Source organism: Cibotium barometz, chromosome 28 (assembly GCF_041138505.1).
Source record: "Cibotium barometz isolate CiBa-2024 chromosome 28, ASM4113850v1, whole genome shotgun sequence".
Classification (NCBI taxonomy): Eukaryota; Viridiplantae; Streptophyta; class Polypodiopsida; order Cyatheales; family Cibotiaceae; genus Cibotium; species Cibotium barometz.
In genome coordinates this window covers 20,551,652-20,570,768 of record NC_141073.1, presented here as the reverse complement: position 1 = coordinate 20,570,768, position 19,117 = coordinate 20,551,652, and the positions used below count along the sequence as shown (strand labels likewise).

The 19,117-nt window shown below is 47.1% G+C and overlaps 1 protein-coding gene across 12 annotated transcripts in view; it reads left to right on the top strand.

Moving 5' to 3' along the window:
• Positions 1 to 19,117, top strand: part of LOC147622635 (regulatory-associated protein of TOR 1-like) — a 107,187-nt gene that overhangs the window by 77,609 nt on the left and 10,461 nt on the right. The window lies entirely within an intron of this gene.

Here is a 19,117-nt window from a genome sequence, read left to right as displayed (position 1 = left end):
TCTGCCTTTTGCCTGCTCTGCGCATCGGAAGTCGCCTATCTGCCTCTACCCACCTTTCTACTCTGCTCTGCTCAATCGCCTGTCTACCTCTGCCCCCCCTTTCCCACCCACCCTTGCTCAGGCCCCCAAGGCAGCAACTAGGGTGAAACATGTCTCAATCCCATGAGGGAGAACAGGATGGTGAAACAATCTTTCGCACACCCACGAAGGCACCAAATGCCTACCGCAGAAGACTGGGGGAAGGGATCATGTCCCCTGGCTCACAAAGGCTTGCGAAGATGGCCCGACGAGATGAGGCACTTTATGAGGAGATACAGTTGCACATAAGGACAAAGATGAGCACCATGCGACAGGAGCTTGAAAAGGAATGGACTGAGAGGATGCATGCCCAAAAGAAAGTGATAAGAAACGCTGAAGCAAGAGATATATGCCCAATTGAAGGGAGAAACGCAAGCCCAAGTACGGGTTGAGATGGAATTAGCCCAAGCCTTGATGCACACGGAAATGAGAAAAGAGTAGGCAGAGTCCAAGCTCCAGGTGGACTATCTGATATGGTGACCTTCACGATAGGGGTGAAGTAGGGATGCCCACTATCGCCCACCCTCTTTGGAGTGTACATTGATATGGTCTCCAATTAGACAGATTGGGAGGCCCAGGGGCATGCCTGGCAGGGGTCTTGATACCCATCTTGTTATATGCTGATGATATTGTTCTAAACTCAAACTCTCCGGAGGGATTACAAAGACATCTGGATGCATTACAGGCATTCTGTGGGGATAGTGATCTGACAGTGAACCTTGGGAAAACCAATGTTATGGCGTTGAACACCACACAGGCATGGGTGACGAGATCAGAGGCTCAGTTCGCTTTTCGAGGGGAGCCGGTTGAGTACGACAGGTCGTATGTCTACTTGGGAGTTACTTTCACAAGGCCGCATTTCTGCCTAAATGAGGCAGCAAGAGCTAAATTAGGTCGAGGGCATGCAACCTTGGGGGCACTGGAGAGGCAGTGTGCACACATACAATTTCAGTAGCCGCGCACCAAATTGTGGCTATTTGATACACTTGTCACACCGACCCTCCTGTACGGAGCTGCAATTGGGGGCCCAGCATACATCACAGGTCTCAAAGAGGGACGGATGAGAGATGGAGGCGAATGGAGAGACCATTGATTATGATGATTGCCCGCATGATTCGGAGCAAATCATCGGTATCACATGAGATTGTTCGGGCAGTTACCTTTTTACGGTGGCTATGGGAGCTCCCTCAGCAAAGGTACTCCCGATTGGCATTGACGTCATCCATACTGCCATGGATGGAGATACTCATTGCTGGTATGCTCAAATGAGATCATGGTTTGACGTACATGGTTTGTGGATAGAGGCACTACCACCCTTTCAGTATAGCCTAGATTGTCCATTTTCGGATCTCACCCGCTCAGAGCAGAACCACGTGATTAGGATGGATATCGTCAGAGTGGACACAGAGAGGACATGGACTAGTGCCTTTGAGCCCTATGTAGGAAAATGGCTTATTACAAGAGCCATCTTCTACACCTCTCACTAGATGATTTTATCACGCAGCCGGCGTACATGGATGTACACCTATCACATGGGATATGTTGTGCCATTGGACAGATCCGGACCTCATCACACCAGCTGCGGATTGAGCTAGGCGATATGTGCATCTGATCACGGATGACCGCCTTTGTCAACTATGCTACCAGGAAGCAAAGACAGAGGAGCACTGAATTTGCCAATGTACAGTCTATTATGAGATCCGAAGGAGATATCACTGCCTCTTCCGAGAGGGTTTTGGGCCATTACGCAGGGTCATGGAATTTGAGGATCAGAGATGCTTGGGATTTTTCCTACTTGAGCTCAGGATACACAGAGAGACCCTCTTGGGAGACATGAGACCGAGCCATGATATACCTAGACAGAGGATCCTGGCAGATTTCTGCGGCATGAGCACCAGCAACCTAGCCCACACCTCCTGATACCTCCTGCATCGAGCCATCAGGGCACTGGCCACGCTCCCAGGGAGTCACCATTGATAGAGCAGTCATCTTATGTCGTGATTGTTGGCCACGCCCACCAGGGTCCCTACTACGGCATCCTCACCATCGCCAGATCAAATATTATTGCTCAGCATCGGAGGCGCCTACCTCGCCTTTACGACCTCTCCATTCTAGACGGCCCCATGGCGGAGATGTTTGATCTAAGGAGAGGGCAACACTTCAACTTATTAGCATACATGGATCTAGTTGATATACATTTTCCAGTATTTTCTACTTGGTATCATCTTGGAGTCTTACTTACAGTTCTTATGACTGTAAGACTATCAGTTTATTGTACTTTTCAGTTTCATTTAGTTGTTCTCTTTGATGAGACACCAACCTCAGATGTACTCTCAGTTTTGGTCTCATAGGCCATTATGGCCTCTTAGAGACGTTAATATATCATTTCATTTCTCTCTCATGATCCCATTTTGCATCATATGGCTTGGATTTGACAGTCTTAGCTCATAGCTTTAGTCTATGTTTTCTTTTGTACCATGATGAGATTACATGGACAATATTGTATCACTTTTAGTCTCATAGAGCCATTGGGTCTTTTGAGGACGTTGGTTCTCTCTTTCTCTGCCCATGCATACTCTCTGGCTCCCTAAGCCCACCCACCCTTGCTCAAGCCCCCAAGGTAGCGACATAGTTTTCTCTCTCTTCGCCTCCCTTAACCCACCCACCGTACAACATAGTTTTCCTTGCTCAGAGTTTCTCAAAAAGAGAGTAATAACACTTGCGGACGGAGTTTCTCAAAAAGAGAGTAACCCTTCGGGGCTCCAGAATCTACTTGGGAGATGACCTGATGCAGATACAAGTAGAACACTGCAAAACAAGTAAAAAAACGACTTGCATGACGGTGCGAGGTCTATGGGACGAAGGATACACTCATAGGAGCCACGTGGAACTGCAATGGGACACTGGTATAACCCGGGGCTTCATGGAGACATACAGTGGGAGGCAGCTGGTTTTCTATATGGAGACTCATCAAAGTCCGGAAAGAGGTCTTCCAATGGTCAATGGATACACGTGAAAGTCAGCTTATTGAGAAGAAACCATGAATAATGGAGGGGTTAGAGGATCAGGTGGAGTAGCGATATTGTTCAAAGACTATCTCAGCCCTATGATCACAATGATGAAGAAGGACGGGGAAGCCAGGTTCATGTGGGTCAGGCTCAGCTTTCCCAAGAGGTGAAGCTTGTACATTGCTGGCACGATGGACATCCAAGCTGAGCAGTTCCAGGGAGAGGTGATAGAGCAGGGTTGATGTACTAGATCCCACCAGGGCACTCGTTTTTTTTGCTTAGTGATACTGCCATTCACTAGAAAGACGGCACAATCCCTCTAGAGAGCCAGGTGGCCTCGCTCATGGTCATGGAGATGCAAACCGCTGTCCTATTAGTTCCAGATTAGGGATGTACAATAGTGACACAGAAATGCAGGCCTGGGAGGTACATATTGCAGCTAGGTACTCTAGATATGATGAGGACAACACATGATTTACTCTTGTATTTGGTTACATTATTGTCGTTTGTACTTGCTAGGTTCACGTACTTACACATGACCCTTTTTTCTCAAGGTGTTTTTATTTCTTTCCATGGTCTGAATTTTTGCCAATTCATGGCACGCTTGTACTGCTGCTTCATTTCAGAGACCCTTCAGGCTCTCTCTCTCTCTCTCTCTCTCTTTTTGGCAACTCGTGGGCTGCAAGAAGGGTAGGGCTGAACAGCACGTGGGCTGGGCAGCAGCACGTGCTTTTGCTCTCTCTCTCTCTCTCTCTCTCTCTCTCTCTCTCTCGCGCTTCCGCCGCCTGCTGTTTGCCCTGCTTGCTTCCGCCGCCCTTCCCTGTCCGCCGCCTCCCCTGCTTGCCGCCGCCACCTTGCTCGCTTCCGCTGCCCTGTTAGCGCCGCCTGCTTCGCTTCCGCCGCCTTCCCTCCTGCCCTGTTAGCGCCGCCTGCTTCGCTTCCGCCGCCTTCCCTCCCGCCTGCTGTTTGCCGCCCCCTCTCTATTCGCTGTACGCCGCACATGGCCAGTCTATCTATCCGTTAGGGTCTGTGCCCCCCTTTCCCCACCCACCCTTGCTCAGGCCCCCAAGGCAGCAGCATAACTCTCTCTCTCTCTCGCTTCTTCCATGGCTTCCCCCTTGCGCAACCCGACGAAGGCGACCTTTATGGTCACAAACAAGAGGATAACAAATGTGGAAAAGGAAATGAAGGAATGGAAGGCAGAGATGGAGGGATGGTGGAAGGAGAAAGCAAACTTTCTCCAAATGGTATTCAATGAGGGTAAGCGGTGGAAAGAGGAGAAGGAGGACCTCATAGCGGAAGTCAAAGACCTTCACGGGGAAGTCAACACGCTCAAAGGCGTAATTTCAGCTCTTCAGAGGGAGCTTGCAGAGGCCAAGGCAAATGGTGGACTTGAAGAAGGTGAAATTCAGCCATCCATGATAGAAGAGCTCAAGGTTATCAAGGAACAAGTACGGGCAATTAAGGAAGAAGAGAAGCAACAGGAAGCAAAGACTTCCTCATGGGTGGAAGTCATCACCAAGACGCAAAAGAAGATGGATGAAGCGGAGAAGTGGATAGAGGTCGCCAAGAAGGGTAAAGGTAAGGAGATAACAACCCCTACACCTACAATCATTAACATGACTTTGGAAGAGGAACAACGAAGACGTACACGTGCTTTGCATGTGAGGATTACCGGCCTTAAAGACGCGGATAAAGTTGAAGAGGAGGTGAAAGAGCTTATGGTGTTGATGGGGATTGACAGTCCGACACACGCAAAAGCCTGGAGAGTGGGCAAAAAAAGTGGAGGCAACGGGGAAACATCAAAGGAAAGAGCTCTCATACTTCGCTTCCCTTCTATTGAGGCGAAGAAGGAGTTCTTGAAGAGACGACCCACTTTAAAGAATACAGGCATTTTTCTTGGTGATGATCTTACTCTTTCACAGCTTGCACATATGAAGGAAGTCATGCCAGAGATTAGAGCGGCAAGAGAAAAGGGTAAGATAGCATTTTATAGAGAAGGGAGGGTGGTCATCGTGGAGCGACGCTCTACATGACGGTGCGAGACCTATGGGACCAAATTAAAGCTGGCAGCTTGGAACTACAATGGATCCCTCAGACTTGATGTAGGTGCCTTTGAGGACAGCTTTAGAGATAGAGATATAGTCTTCTACTCGGAGACTCACCAGGCCCCTGGTCAGATGATGCCACAGGTGACAGGATACAGATGGGAGACAGCTTGCAAAGTAGGGACGAGATCGGTACACAGTAGTAGAGGATCAGGAGGGGTGGCAGTTCTTTTCAGGGAGGAGCTGCAACCGCTTCCACACATAGTTCGGAGAGATGATCAGGCTAGATATATGTGGGTGAGACTGAGGGCCGACACAGGCAGATTCCTGTATATTGCCATATGCTATTTTGCTCCTAGTACATCGACATATGCAGCACCTAGAGGGCAGTCTCCTTTCTCTGTGCTAGATGATGACATATGGGAGTTCTCTAGGGATGGAGACATCATCCTGTTAGGGGACTTTAATGCCCGGACGGGCAACCGCCAGACAGCCTTTTATGATACCTCGGAGGAGATGCTGAGAGAGTTGGACACTCTGGATATGGGATTAGACAGACGCTCACAGGATGTGGAGTGCACAGAGTATGGGAGATATTTGGTAGATATGGGGACTGCGCATGGGTTGGCCATACTTAATGGCTTGCTTTCCACATAGACATGGTGCTAGCACAGTGGATTATGTTATGGCTATGCCCAGCTTTGTTTCATGCATTGAGGACTTCACAGTTGGATCTCGGCCCATTGGGGTAGTAGTGGATCATGCATTGTTGACATTGACTATCTCTTTTCACTTTACCACAGCTCAGAGGACACGAGGGGCAGATCACACTCTATATACTTTTACCTCAGAGACTGATGCTGTCTACACAGATGGGATTTATAGACGTCTGTACACAGAGGAGCCAGGGAGACCTTTGGAGGAGTTGACCCATATACTGACAGAGACTTTACATGATGCAGCGAGAGAGGCATATCCACATACTCAGCCTGGACAGAGACAGCATTCTAGATGTATGCCCCAGAACAGCTGGTATGATGAGGAGTGCAGAGAGACCAAAGCCCGACTGCAGCGGGAGGTTGCTTTGGGAGTCACTACTCACCGACAGTCACGTATTGCCTTCCGACGCCTTGTGCGAAGGAAGAAGCGGGCCTTCCTTGCTCAGCTAGAGCAGGAATTATACCAGCTGTTCTTGAGCCAGGATTCGAGGGAGGCTTGGCGTCTGTTTCATGAGTCCTCCCCTGCTTTGGCCATCACTTCTACAGAGGTCTGGGGTAGTTATGCGGCATCTCTATATACAGTTCCTGGACAGACACCTTTTCCTGACCCGCCAGCACCATGCCCACAGACATGTACTTTCTTTACCGCAGAGATGGTAAGGAAGGCCATTGATAGGATGAAGACTGGGAGAGCATATGATCACGATGGATTGGTTGCTGAGCACTTTATTCATGCAAGAGACATGCTGGCAAAGCTTCTAGCAGTGATGTTCAATCGTGCTATGTGCGAAGGCTTACCCGAGACTTGGAGTAGGTCCACCATCGTGCCTATCTTCAAGTCAGGGGACCCTATGCAGCCAGGGAATTATCGCACTATTATGATTGGTCACACACTAGCACGATTGTATGCATCCATTCTTGAGCAGCAGTTGAGTAGATGGGCAGAGAGAGTTGGCATTCGAGCAAAGGGGGTTCAGGAGAGGTTTCTCTACTCTTGACCACATCTTGACTCTACGGGCCATTATTGAGGAGGGCAGGTCGCATGGGCGACGGATTTATTGTAGCTTTGTGGACTTCCGCAAAGCATTTGATACAGTGCCCAGAGCCAGATTGATGAGGCGATTACAGGAGATGGGGGTACCCACAGAGCTCATATGGGGAATTATGGCTTTATACAGATCAGTTGCAGGACAGGTACGCACCCCAGAGGGGGTCTCTACTTTGGTTCACTCCACTATAGGAGTGAAGCAAGGTTGCCCGTTATCTCCTTCACTGTTTGGTATGTATGTGGATGAGGCTTCTAACTACATTGAGAGATTGGGGGACAGAGGAGCCCAGCTAGCACGTACATGGATCCCACTATTGTTATATGCTGATGATATTGTGTTGATCTCTGACTCCCCTGAGGGTATGCAGCGTCATCTGGATGCTTTACATGAGTTTGCACATGATAGTGGATTGTCTGTCAACCTTGGCAAAACCAAGGTTATGGTGTTTAACACCACGCCACAGTGGGTTAGGCGATCAGCTTCCACATTTACATATGGGCAGGAGATTGTGGAGTATACAGATGCATATACATATCTTGGGGTAGTATTCAGTGGGCCAGTGTTTTCGATGAGGAGAGCAGCAGAGACTAGATTGACTAGAGCACATGCAGCCCTGGGTGGTTTGGAGAGGATGTGTTCGCAGTTTCAGTTTCAGGAACCTCGAACGAAACTCTGGCTTTTTGACACTCTAGTGACATCAGCTATGCTTTATGGAGTGCAGATATGGGGACCTTCAGTGGGCCATCACAGCGCAGGCGGGTGGAGAGGTATGGAGAGGCCTTTGGTATCTATGATTGCTAGGCTTATTAGAGCCAAGGCTGTGGTACCTCATGAGATTATTCGAGCAGAGCTGGCGGCTGCCCCTCTGGTGATTGAGGCTCTTACGAGATCAGTCTCCTACATACATGGCTTGTGGGATCTCCCCCGAGACAGATATGCACGCCTCGCCTTGGAGTCCTCCCGACAGTTAGCTTTACAGGGAGACACGGCTTGTTGGTATGGACAGATGACATCTTGGTTCCAGGCACATGGTTTTAGCATGGACAGATTGCCTCCCTTCCAGTATTCTCTGGAGGCACCCTCTCTCACTCTTACATGGACAGAGATTACCAGACTCATCCGTCAGGATTTAGTTCAGCTGGACATTAGGAGGACATGGATACAGCCGACTGAGGAGCTGGGCACGAAGATGGCTTTCTACAGAGAGCATTTTCTTCAGCTCACAGCAGATGGTTTTGTGATCAGACCCAGTTACATGGATGTACACTTGTCTCATGCAGTACGATGTGCTATTGGTCAGATTCGCACATCCTCACACCAGCTTGAGATTGAGATTGGCCGATATAGAGGTATACCAGCTGAGGCCAGGATATGCCGAGTATGCCATGGGGAGCCAGAGACAGAGCTGCATTATATGTGCCATTGTACTGCATACTACGAGATAAGTGGTCGTTTCCACTGTTTATTCAGAGAGGGTTTTGGACCACTTTCCAGAGTCATGGGGTACCAGGACCAGAGGTGTTTGGGATTGTTCTTGCTTGAGCTGCGGAGACATAGAGATAGCCTGCTTAGGCGCACAGAGAGCCAGACTCAGAGGCACATTACAGACTTCTTTAGTCCGGCCATCACTGCGCCAGATGGACCACAGCAGCAGCAGGACATGGATACCGCCCACACCAGGGGTACACTGATTGATCGTGCGATTGAGCTTGGGTGGTCCAGACGCCCACGACTACGGAGGAGGGCATCCCAGCGTAGACGGAGGCTGCAGCGGCGGCAGATTCGGATTATTCTTGCGAGGCATGCGGGACACCCAATCAGGGTGCTGACCACAGAGGATATTGAGGAGATCCGCCAGTGTCCGATGCGGCACATATTATGAGATGGACGTACCTCCATAGTGTACCTTCCAGTTCCAGTTTCATTTTCTAGGTGCCAGTAGTATCATCTTTATTTTTCATTTTTTGGGTTTTTTTATCCAGACATTGTATCAGATCCACCATGATGTAACTTTTGGTCTCATAGGTCATTATGGCCTTTTGAAGACGTTAATATAACATTTCATTTCATTTCATTTCTCCCTCCCTGGGCCACCCCTGCTCACCGCCGCCTTCTCCCCGCTGCTCTCAGTTCGCCGCCCTCTCCTCTGTTCGCTACTGTCGCCGCCGCATTCTCCTTGGGCCGCCCCTGCTCACCGCCGCCTTCTCCCCGCTGCTCTCTGTTCGCTACTGTCGCTGTTCACTGCTCCTCTCTCTTGACATCCCTCGCCTCTGCCCTCGCCGCCCGCAACTGTTCGCTGCCCGCTCTTCGCTGCACTGTTCGCCGCTTGCTTCACTTCTTCGCTGTTCCCTGTTCGCTTCGCGCCTCTGTGCGTAGCCACCCTCTCTGTTCGCCAGTGGCGGCCAGTACTGCTGGCAATATGCTGGCCCGCCTCCCTCTCCGTTAGGGTCTGGGCCCCCCTTTCCCCACCCACGCTTGCTCAGGCCCCCAAGGCAGCAACATAACTCTCTCTCTCCTCAATCTCGAGGAATGACCCCGAGTCTCCAAGAGAAACTCGAGGCCCTCGAGACGGCAATGAAGGCACTAATCAAGGAGAATAAGAAGACATCCGATTCCAACCTCAATGAGGTGGAGAACAAACTACACCGGCACATCTTGGCCCTCGAAGCACGGGTCACGGGCCTTGAACAAGAGAACACAGCACTCAAGGAGGAGGTGAGTGCATTGAAAGTGGAACTGGTAGCCGTCAAGAACACCAAGAAGGAAGAAGGGGAGATCAATGAGAACACTCTCACGGCCATCAAAGAAGAGATCTCCAAGGAGATCACAAAGGACATGGAGGGAAAACTCGAAGCCAAGCAGTCAAGATGGGTTGAGGTGGTGAAGAAGAACATCCGCAAAGAAGTGAGGGAGGGGACTCAAAGGAAAGAACACCAAATCATTCACACCATCATTGAGGAGGAGAAGATGAGGCATGCCCGCCGCCTCAACATTCGAGTCACAGGTATAGCCGAGACACCCAACTCCACTCCTGAGAAAGATGGACAGCTTCTATGCATGAAGCTAGGCTACAGGGAAGAGGACCCTCTCCCCTTCACCAAAGCATGGAGAGTCGGGAAAGACTCAATACGCAAGCGAGCCCTCATCCTACAGTTTGCAGGAGAGACGGAGAGGGTCACCTTCATGAGGAAGAGGGTCATACTACGAGGCTTAGAGGGAGCTCCTATTTTCTTGGATGATGATCTCACGAGGATGCAGCTAGAGCATAGGAGAGCTTGCACGCCATGAGTCTTACACGCGAGGAGAGAAGGCAAGAAGGCCTTCTATCGAGACATCATTGATGGACGGCCCATGGATCAGCGGTTTGGGGCCTATGGGACACAGACTAGGCCACTGACAGAGAGACACATGGCAGTAAGGAACCGTAATGGTTCACTATGGGTGCAGTTTGGACGACTGGAGCATGTTATGGTGGGGAGAGACGTCATACTTCTGACAGAGACACATCAGAGCCCAGAGAGAGGGCTACCTCGAGTAGAGGGATTCCAGTGGGAGTTAGCATACAGGAGGACCACACGCCAGGGTACTGCGAGAGGGTCGGGGGAAGTAGCAGTTCTATTCAGACGGGAGCTATAGGGGGGAGACTGAGAGTGGTAGCACAGGATCCAGAGGCCAGATACATGTGGATCAGCTTACAGCTCTCACAGGACAGGGTTATATACATAGCCCTATGTTACTTTCCTCCATCAGGATCCTCCTATGTAATTACAGAGGACATGCCACAAAAGGAGGAGACAGGAGCCTCGCCATACACTTGTCTACCAGAGGAGATTATGCATTATTCTACACTAGGGGAAGTATTTGTTACGGGTGACTTCAATGCCCACACACAGAACAGACAGTGTGAGGTGTATGACTATGATGACATGGAGATCATCCACCCTGTGGATCCACAGGAGATAGGGGCTAGTCGGGCGTCAGAGGACATTGCACCAGTCAGAGGACATTATGGGGACTACTTACTAGAGTTGGGAGCCTGGCATCGTCTTGTTATTTATAACGGGATGCTACAGGGGCCGGGATCAGGAGGGCTGACATGCTTCCCACATGGGGGTCATACACGGACCGGAGGCACGGTAGTGGACTACATTATGGGATCTTTGGAGGCATCACAGCTTGTCACCTCATTCTCCATCCCACCTCGTCCTATTGGGGCAGATCATACGTACTTGGCATTTTCACTAGCCGGATCACCAGTATCACCAACCCCCCACATACCGACGCCACACACTACCATCTACTTCACACATGACATGGCAGACATTTACACTGGCAGAGTAGAGGATGGGCTCCTACTCATGGATCCCCTGGCACCTATGGATACCATTACAGCCCAGTTGGCATCACTCCTACACACGGCTGCATTACAGAGCTTCCCACATCGTGTCCACTCAAGAGAGCCTATGAGATTTGGGATTGTGCCCCAGAACAGATGGTATGATGACGAGTGCAGAGCCCTATACTCACCGCTCCGCATACAGAGAGCCTTGGGAGCCATCACAGAGCAGGAGTCGAGGAGAGAGATGAGGAGACTCACTCGCCGCAAAAGGCGGGCCTTTGCAAAGATACAGGAGCTAGAGATCCTTCATTTCTTCATGAGTAAAGATAGCCCTATCTCATGGCGGCACTTCAGAGAGCCCCAGACACCGACACCCATTGCAGACCCACAGACATGGCACACATATGCAGAGGGCCTATACCACGGCCCACAACAGCTGAGATTCCCCCGGTCGGGGTTGAGCACAATCTTGGCAAACACTTAAGCTATTAACATAATTAAACAATTTTAAATGGCGCAACACAATAGAGTAAGAAGCTGAATTTTATTTTTGCACACTGCACTAGGGCCGGAAAGGGCCGACCCCCCTTGTAATAGATTTTATTATCAAGGAAAACTGTTACAAGCCTCACGGGCATTCACATGCCAAACTGTTCAAGTGCATCCATGATCATGAAAACAGCATTGCAAACAAATTTGTCGTAGACGATGGAATCCATAGCTTCACTTGAGAGTAGCTTCGTTCCTTGATTCCTTGAAGCTTGTCAAACGCAGCTATGCTCCACTGGCATCCATACACATACACATGTGTGTGCCAGGACCGAGACATAGGAGACCATATTGACAAAGCATTCGAATCTCAAATTGAAAATTGCTTGCAAAATGCTCTTACCAAGTATTGGACGATCAATGTCGAGCTCCACCTCCGTGCGGACGAACTACAGCTTGAATGTGACCGTTTTCCACTTCCGGCTGAAATTAGGGTTTCTGATTTTTAGGGTTTTAAGCAGGTTATATGAGTCCAAAATTGGGCATTTTGGGCTCTTTAGATGCCTATGAGTAAGGGGCACAGCTTGGTATGGTTTCCTCCAAAATTAGGGTTTCTGAAATTAGGGTTTCTGCAGAATTAGGGTTTCTGAAAATTAGGGTTTCAGCAGAATTTGGGGGCGGTAGAATGGTTAGGAGACTCCATATTCATTTAGAAGAGAGAGATAGAGTGAAAAGGTGAGCAACTGGAGGCTTAACTGTGAAAGGAAGAATCTTCAAGCTTTCCATTGGAGCTGGGAGCAAGAGGGAATGAAAATCAGCACTCTCACCAAGCAAAAAGTTAGAGAGAATAACAAAAATAGGCTCTCTTGAAGGGGGGCGCCTATTTCTAGAGAGAGAGTGTAGAGAGAGGTAATTTTCAAAATGAGTAATAGCATGGTGGCAGGTCCTCATACTGCCACCCAGTCCATAACCATCCCTTTTCCACACAAATTTAGTGGGAAGGGTGCCTGGACACTCGCCTAGCCGACCGGAAGGGAATTCTAGTCTATTCTTACTTATAGTTTGTCCGCCCGAGCTTTAATGAAGTGTGGACGCCCAATCTCACTTATAACTTGGGCGGACACACTTATTAAAGTGTGGACCTGCAAAACAAAGAATACATTGCTTTAACTCATAAAAGAGTAAAGTGGTGTACTTACCACCTGTCTACAACCCACAAACGAGGTCAGAATACAGTTTCACTCGCACGGTTCACAAGAGGGCGTCCCCTACATGTGAACTACACAAACAAATCTTGCATGCAATCAAATAGTTCATGCAAAGACAGGATTTTTAACTTGCAAACATGTTATGCAAGGATGCATTGAACAGTCTCCCTATTCATTTAGCTTGTAGTCCGTGGTACCACACTCTGGATTTGGGCGCAGATACACAATCCCAACCCATATATCCAGCCTACTGGCTCTCGGTGTAGACATAAGTCCCCAACCATAAGATGCCAGTCCATCCTACAGAACTCGTCCATAGGCCTGAAGCGCAGAGAATGCCCAAATAGTGACATCCTCCCCTGCTTCTAAACAGTTGACCGCAACTGAAATGCTTCCAAATATGCTTGGAGGAGCTGCGGATACTCCTGAAAGTATGTTTCATCCATCCATTTTGCATCCATAGGAGAATAGTTCTTGAATTTCACAAGGTAGCGCCTCTGGAGTTTGCCACCTGCAAACTTTCGCTCCTTATGAAACACAATTTGCTCTGGCTGCAATACCTCTTCCAGCTCTTCCACCTCTGGTGGATCTTCCATAACCGGTTCCAAAGGTTCCGGTCCCACATATTTGCGCAAGAGGCTCGCATGGAATGCATTATGAATCTTCCAATGATGCGGTAAAGCAAGTCGAAAAGCCACATCATTGATCTTCTTGATCACCTTGAAGGGTCCATAATACCTGGTAGAGAGTTTTGGGCATGGTCTCTCCTTGCCAGACCTCTTCCTGAGTCTAGCTTTCTCAAATTTTAGCAATACCAAGTCATTCTCTTTAATGTCCAATTGCCTTCTATGCTTGTCGGCAGCTTTCTTATGCTTTGCTTGAGAGCGTGCAATGGCTGTCCGAACTTGTGAAAAGGCAATATCAAGGTCCCTGACAAAGTCATCAGCAGCAAATATCTCATCTTTTGTGCGTAAGATAGGTGGCAATACCACTTTGCCATAAATGATCTCAAATGGGGCCTTGCCTGTAGAAGCATGTACCGTATTATTGTATGCAAATTCTACAAGCGGTAGATACTTTTCCCAAGAAGATTTCTGATCTGTCACATAGCATTTAAGCAAATCCAACACAGCTGAATTTGCAGCTTCACTTTGTCCATCCGTTTGAGGATGATAAGCTGAAGAAAAATTCAGCTTTGTGCCCATGTTATCAAAAAGAGCTCTCCAAAAGAGGCTTGTTGTTCGGGGATCCCTGTCTCCCACAATTGATTTGGGCATACCATGGTGTTTAAATACCTGTGACACAAAAATTTTGACCATATGTTCTGGTTTTATGGTCTTTTTGACAGGTAGAAAATGTGCTTGTTTACTAAACCTGTCCACAATTGTCCATATTGCATCATTGCCATTTGGGGTGCGGGGTAAATCCATAATAAAATCCATTGCAATGCTTTCCCATGGCTGGTCCGGAATAGGCAAAGGCTGAAGCAAACCAGGAGTCTTTTGCCTATCAAATTTTACCTTTTGGCAGGTGACACATGCACGTACATAGGCTTCTATATCTTTCCTCATACCTGGCCAAAAGAAGTATCTCTCAATCATTTGAGTAGTAGGGAGTATCCCTCTATGCCCTGCATAAGGTGGTGCATGACATTCATCCAAAACTTTTTGTCTCATGTTTGAAACCACACATAAGCAGTTATCCTTCATGATATAACCATCTTTGACCACATAAGAAGCATGTGTATGACCAGTCATTAAATCAGCCCATAAATCTGAAAAATCAGCATCCAAATGGTACATTTCTCGCATAGTAGACAAGTCTTGATGAGAAGCAACCGAAATTGCAGCCACATATGGTTTTCTGGACAATGCATCTGCTACCACATTTTTCTTGCCAGGAGTATGCAAAATCTGAAAATGAAACATTGAGAGAAAATTGGCCATTCTCATTTGTTTCTCAGAGAGTTTAGTTTGCGTAAGAAAGTACCGCAAACTTTGGTGATCAGTTTTGACAACAAATTCAGCTCCCAATAAGTAATGTTTCCATACTGTGAGAGTATGAATGACGGCCAATAATTCCTTCTGATAAACATCAAGAGTAAGTTCAGCATTTTGCAATCTCCTGCTTTCAAATGCAATGGCATGTCCTTCTTGATTTAAGACGGCTCCAATGCAATTGCCACAAGCATCACATTCTACCACAAATGGCTTTTGCAAGTCTGGAATGATTAAGACTGGCCCTGTGATAATGGCATTTTTGAGCTTATTGAAAGCATTAATCTCAACCTCTGTCCATTTAAACATAGGACGTTTCTTGGTGAGTTCATGCAATGGCGAAGCAATCATTGCAAAGTGAAAGATAAATCTCCTGTAATATGAACATAGACCAAGAAAGCTTCGGACTTCATGAATAGATTTAAGTTCTGGCCAATCTTTGATGGTTTGGATCTTTGCAGGATCCATTCGTACACCATCCTTTGATACTATGTGTCCCAAGTAGTGAATCTCTGAAAGGAAAAATTCACTCTTTTTGGCGTTGATCATAAGCTTATGCTGCCTTAGTTCTTCAAAGACCACTCTTAAGTGCTTTTTGTGATCCTCCTCATTCTTGGAGAATACAAGAATGTCATCAAAGAACACACCTGTAAAAGTTCTATGATTTCTGAAAATTCGGTCCATCATGCGATTGAAAGTAGCCGGGGCATTTGTAAGACCGAATGGCATAACCAAATACTCATAGAGACCAAAAGAAGTGCGAAATGCTGTCTTATGTACATCCTGTGGCATCACTCGCACTTGATGATAGCCGCTTTTAAGATCAATGCGACTAAAACAAGATGATCCATCCAGCTTGTCCAAGATATCATCAATCCTCGGTATGGGAAACCGATTCTTGATGGTAATCTTATTTAATGCTCTGTAATCCACACACATACGGAATGAACCGTCTTTCTTTTGTACAAGAAGAACGGGTGAACAAAATGGCGAAGAACTAGGCCGCACCAAGCCTTTCTCAAGTAGTTCACCCACTTGTTTCATAATCTCTTCTTGTTGGCAAGCACTAACACGATATGCTGGCCTATTTGGAGGTGAATTCCCTGGAACTAATTCAATGCGGTGATCTTCTGGCCGTGAAGGAGGCATTACATTAGGTAAAGAGTCAGCAAAACAATCCCCGAATTCGCTTAAAAATTTCAGCCTCTCTTTAGTAAGAGTGTCCACATGTACATTACTGTGTTCCACATTATCACGTACAAAAACCAAGTACGAAGAAACACTCTTTTTCATTGCTTTATTGATTTGTATATGAGATACAACGGGGATAGTATCACCCGACACACCTGCATCTAAATGATGCTCTCTACCTTTATACATAAAAGTGATTTTGTTGGTCTTGTAATTCTTGGTAGGCTCAAGGCGTGCATGCCAAGGTTTTCCCAGTAATACATCACATCCACTAAGAGGGGCAACGAGAAAGTTCTCGTGGTCGAGGTATCCTTGGATATGCATTCGCAGCTTTCCAATAAGGGGTGTAACCTTCACATCTTTTTCCAGAAAAGCTGAACATGCATGAATTTCGGGTCCCATGTCACCTACTTCAATCCCCAAGGCAGCAGCCATATCAGTGGAGATGAAGTTGTCAGTGGAGCAGTCATCAAACATGAATAAAGCTGGCTGGTCTTTTAGTTGTCCCCATGCTTTGCATACCATTCTATGCATGTTTGCATGTCCCGTGTTGCCCTGTACATCATATACCATGTTGACATGCACTTTAGGCTCTTCTGGCTTCTTATTCTTGTTAGGGCATTGTGGAGAGATGTGATCTTTACTACCGCATCTAAAGCATTTGCCTTCACGAATGTATTGTACCCTTTGTTGAGGAGTCAAGCCATAAACACCCTTTTTCTGCCACGGTTTCTTTTCTTTTGCATTTTCAGCTCTTTGAGGGGGCTTTACATCCTTCAAATCTGAATTTTCAGCTTTGTGCATGGCTTTGAAATCTCTTCTAAAGGGCTGTCCACCCTTTTGCACATTAAAACCAGCTTTCTCCTTACCCTTGCCCAAGCTTTGGTCAATTCTAGATTGCACCCATTTGACATTAAGCTCTTCGGAAGCCAAGACCGAGTTTATGAGTTGACGAAGAGTTTGGTTTGGATAGATTTGTAGTCCTCTTTGGAAGATGGGTTGCAATCCTGACTCAAATTTCCTCTTCTTTTCTTCTTCAGTAACGGTCATGAAGGGTAACACTTCCATTAATACCTCCCAAAATTTGGAGACGTAAGAGGTAATGGATTGCCCTTCTTTTTGCTCCAACCTGTCCCACTTCCTGCATATATCCTGAGTAAAATTTGGAGGCAAAAATTGATCATAAAACTTTTGTTTGAATTCAGCCCATGTAGAAATGGTGTTGCCGGAAAGCTTCTCGGCCAACCACCAATGAGCAGCAGTGCCTTTCATGTACATGCCCACATGTCTGAGTTTTGATGATTCTGAAAATTCTCCCTCATGAAAAGCAATTTCAAATTGGGAGATAAAAGATAGAGCTTTGGTAGAATCATATTCTCCATGAAAATACTCAAACTTAACTGTTTTGTCACCTGCAGTAAACTCTTTAGTCTTCTTCTTCTTATGTTGATGCGTTTCCTCTTCATCTCTCTCGATTGGTTGCTTATTTGCTTCATTAGTAGGAACATATCGCTCAATTCCATCATGAGGAGGGGCTGATTTATGAGTCGGTTCCTTGAGAAGACTTTCATGAGCTTTAATAGATGACCTGTGGGGAGGAGAAACATGTGCGGTAGAGGCATGATGAGAGGTAGCAGACGCCTCTTCTCTTTCCTGTCGCACAATAGATTTAAGCTTTGATGTTTCAGCTGCATGTTGATTCATAAGAGGAGGCTTTTTAAACCTAAGCCCTCCTTCCTTTCGAGTAACTACATCACCTTGTCCCATGAGGTAAGAGACAGCCATATCTCTTGGTTGAACCCCCAATTCCATGGCAACATTTTCCAATGCATCATTCACAAAAGGAGAATGCTTTGACACACGAGATACATGCCTTGACTGTGAGTCTTCATGCATATCCTTGAGTTGTTTTTGCATCATACATAATTGCCTTTTGAGGTCTGCAATTTCAGCCTGCATAGCATCATGTGCATCACTCTGTATAGCCTTCTCCTTACCTCGGGATGGCTGTTCCATATATACATGAGTTGCATTTCCTTCCCTTCTAACATAAGATGGCTGTCCGGCATGTGCAATACCATCATGTGACCCAAGAAAAACATTTTCAGCAGTGTATTGTTCATGCATTTGAGTATCATCATGCACATTGTCTCCTCTTGGCTTCACATATGTACTCTTCCTTGGATTTACATCCCGTGAAGTACCTGTTTGGCTCGCCATAATGCTTAAGAATGCTAACAGCTAGTGTAAGCTAGATTAGGACCGTCTTCCACACAGAAAGGAGGAAGATCCTAGGCTCTGATACCAATGAGATTCCCCCGGTCGGGGTTGAGCACAATCTTGGCAAACACTTAAGCTATTAACATAATTAAACAATTTTAAATGGCGCAACACAATAGAGTAAGAAGCTGAATTTTATTTTTGCACACTGCACTAGGGCCGGAAAGGGCCGACCCCCCTTGTAATAGATTTTATTATCAAGGAAAACTGTTACAAGCCTCACGGGCATTCACATGCCAAACTGTTCAAGTGCATCCATGATCATGAAAACAGCATTGCAAACAAATTTGTCGTAGACGATGGAATCCATAGCTTCACTTGAGAGTAGCTTCGTTCCTTGATTCCTTGAAGCTTGTCAAACGCAGCTATGCTCCACTGGCATCCATACACATACACATGTGTGTGCCAGGACCGAGACATAGGAGACCATATTGACAAAGCATTCGAATCTCAAATTGAAAATTGCTTGCAAAATGCTCTTACCAAGTATTGGACGATCAATGTCGAGCTCCACCTCCGTGCGGACGAACTACAGCTTGAATGTGACCGTTTTCCACTTCCGGCTGAAATTAGGGTTTCTGATTTTTAGGGTTTTAAGCAGGTTATATGAGTCCAAAATTGGGCATTTTGGGCTCTTTAGATGCCTATGAGTAAGGGGCACAGCTTGGTATGGTTTCCTCCAAAATTAGGGTTTCTGAAATTAGAGTTTCT